The sequence below is a fragment of the Amborella trichopoda genome, chromosome 9 (genome assembly GCF_054954075.1).
Source record: "Amborella trichopoda isolate Santa Cruz 75 chromosome 9, AtrichopodaSantaCruz75HAP2 v2.0, whole genome shotgun sequence".
NCBI lineage: Eukaryota > Viridiplantae > Streptophyta > Magnoliopsida > Amborellales > Amborellaceae > Amborella > Amborella trichopoda.
Genome location: NC_142344.1, coordinates 36,969,517 through 36,973,278, shown reverse-complemented (window position 1 = coordinate 36,973,278; position 3,762 = coordinate 36,969,517).

The following is a 3,762-nucleotide window of genomic DNA, read 5'->3' as shown; positions in this document are numbered from 1 at the left end:
ATTTGAGGATCCTGGTTAAGGATTCTCCAAGTAAACTCGAAGGACCTCAACCATCTGAACTTCAAAGGGTGAATGGTGGAGGACAAAAATTGGAAGTCCAATGAGATCCTAGACATTAAGGGGTAGTATCCTACTTTTTCCAAGGCACTAGTTCCTTTGAAAATTTCAAAGAACTATCTTTAAGATTACAATGCAAGGGCCAAAATTCAAGGACAAAGGAGTACTTGCGGATTCCTCATCCTGACAACCTCATCCAAGGTTTGCCAAGCTTGTAGGTCCATCAAAAGAGGTCACAAGTGGTTAAACCGCAAGACCCTGGACGCTCCGAAAATGTGATGATTAAAATTGATTAGGATGTTTAAACAAACCTTTGACTCCAAAAAAATGACCAGAGAATATTACACTCGGGGCCAAATTTGCCAATGCATTCTATATCATAGAAACACATGTTTTTCTTTTATATATTACTAGGAACAGGACAGTTTCAGAGGTTTAATCCTCTGTTAGATTTACATGGATCAAATAAAAGAAAATAAGGCAAACTACCCTTGATTCTGGCCTTGAGACCTGTACATCCGTTTTTAAGAAGAAAATTGTGCAAACATATTAAATGAAAGGAAATGACACCAAAGGGACATCAGCCCATATACCAGATCTAAAGGCAAGGATGTTACTCTTGTGTTTGCTTCCTCGTTTGAGAATGAGCCTCAAGTGGGTATCTGGAGTACAAAACAAATCTCTCTCTCTACCCTCTATCGCAAATGTGCTTAGAAGACAATCATATATGGGACTGGTTCTTCGCACTCTGCGTATTACAATCACTATTCTCTATCAACTCACTCACACTAATAAATGTATGAATTTCAAACTGTGAAAACACTCAGAGTGTCATAACAAGATGTGCGACCCCTCCCTTGATCATCATCAAGGTTTATATAATCTTCATGAACCGATAACCATAGAGTTTCCTTTAATCTGTATCATCGATCTCCTTGCAGTGTCCATCTTCATCTTTACTTCTGTGCTGATTCCTCACTTTCAGCTTTATCTTCGTATGAATTCATATTTGAATCCACGAACTGGTCTTTGTACTCATATTCATCTTCACACGAATTTGAATCTACGAGCTAGTCTTCACGCGAATTTGAATCTGCTAGCTTGTCTTCACACTGATCTTAATTCTCGATAATTATTTTTAGCCCTACGTGAATTTATATTTGAATTCCTTGCGCTCATATTCATCCTCATTTATATGCAAATTTGTATTTGAATTCACGCTTATCTCTTCATATTGGTTCATGATACAAACTAATTCTTTTGTACGAGTATATCTTTGATGATAATCATATACCTAGTCAATACACATCTTCAATTTTGAATTTGAATTTGCAGACTCAAGATCTAGCGGAGCTATCTCATGAAGAAAACCATGATGTTGTTGCTTTTCATCTTCTGTTCGTTCAATTTCTATTACTCAGTTAGACACATCTCCATATATTTTCAAACGCTTTCTTAATGCACCTCCTTTAATGATGAGGTTTAGTGAGATTAAAGAGAACTCAGAGATGAACCCAATGGTTCAAGTCTCATTGAAAATGGACTTCTGATGAAGGAGATACAATCCATCAAAGTCACTGTATTACTGCTGGAATATGCATCAACATCATCAGGGAATTGCGGATGCAACCACTTCCTCCATATGTATCAAATAATTCCACGCCTATTTAGGGTGATAAATCATTGAGTTAGGAATCTGATGGCCCTGGTCCTATGGAAAAATTCCTTTAATTGAGAGACAAATCCCTATTCTAGTGAATGGGTGTCATCCTGGCTATAACATACAGAGTATCAGGCTTTTAAGACTTTAACTGCCGGGCGATGTGAATGATGTCTAAATTCTCTTCCAAATGGCTTTAACTGCCAGACGATGGGTGAAGCCACCTCTGATTGACATGAAACTTCAGGGTGAGGGTTATAATGCCTCAAACATAGGTCTTTGAGAATAAAGTTATGGGACATCAGTCAAGGCATATCGTAACTGATGATGGATATAGACGTGGGGTTAAACTAAGTTCAAGTATTGCTTAAGTTATATCACTCTTAGACTTTGAGGCATATCAAGCTTCAACATATATATTATCAAGGGTTTACTTCAATATATCAACATATGGCAAAGTCTCTCTTATACTCTGTCTGTTAAAACCCCATATTCTTAACTAACGACATATTAAAAGAGTCATATCACATCTCACCCAAAACTCCTCCAATATTTCATTGGAGACGCAAACACATACCATAGAAATATGTGCATCCCAAAGTTCCATCTCAAATAGAATGTCCCTATGATCCCTTATCATAGCTCGTAAGTTATCATACTCGTATATAAATAACAGCGGATGCCGAAAAAATTAAAGCGTATCTAGTTCCTCCATATATCATATGGATAAGCATATCAGGCCTTAGGAGTGTATGTATCCTAGAACTTGTCTCATAACGAGATAATTTTAATATCTTAAGTCAACCTTGAATATGCTCAGCTGACGAACTATCAGCATCATATCTTTATCTATCGTAAGTGAGAACATTCAGGGACTAACTAACGAATCAAGACTTCATAGACATATCAAGACCTTCATGTAGTAAATCATGATCATATCATGTATTTCATATCATATGGAGCATATCTGAGTAGGTATTATCTAGAACCATACTTATATCTTATCGACCGTGCGTTAAGATAATTATCCAGTGTGTGTTATAAGCTTTTGTTGTATATCGATATCTCCAATCTATTGAGTGTTTTTTAAAACACACTTCGCCTTAAATGTGACTAAGAGACATATCTACCATCCAAATCATATCTCCAAAAGACTAACTCGTCAAGCATGCATAACTATTCATATATTTTAAATATATATTTAACCAAAGGCATATCGTCTTATCTCATGATCATCTTACTCTCTTAATAAGCGTTCATTAGAATGTACCAAGTCTTGCATGTGACTAAAAATACACACAACTGACTCACATCTTTAAAAGGATTTTTTTAGAATTATTTTTTTCAAAACTTATTTTTAAAGGAAAAGAAAAGAAAAACATTTTCAGAAGTTGCTCCACTGTGGCATGAGTCTAAACTGATGTCCAATTTAAAAAATCATTCTCAAAATCATTTTCAAAAGACAATCCAAAATGCTAACCCCATATGATCCAAAAGGTTGGGTTTATTTCAGAAAAATGTCTAACCCCATATGACGAAAAATTCAGTGTATTTTAGAAAAACACTAAACCATATAGGAGGTAAAATGTCGGGTGCTTTTAGAAAACATCTATCCATGTTTGATGTAAAATGGCCAGGCGTATTGGTTTTCCTTGCTCGACGTAAAATAGTTGGGTGTCAACTAATCCACATTTTTAAAGGAATTTTTTTAGAATTATTTTTTCAAAACTCCTTTTTAAAGGAAAAAAAAAACAGCATTTTAAGAAGTTGCTCCACTGTGGCATGAGTCTAAACTGATGTCCAATTTTAAAAAGCATTCTCAAAATCACTTTCAAAAGATAATTAAAAATGCCTAACCCCATATGATCCAAAAGGTTGGGTTTATTTCATAAAAATGTCTAACCCCATATGACGAAAAAATCGGTGTATTTTAGAAAAACACTTAACCATATTGGAGGTAAAATGTCGGGTGCTTTTAGAAAACATCTATCCTTGTTTGATGTAAAATGGCCAAGCGTATTGGTTATCCTTGCTCAACATAAAAT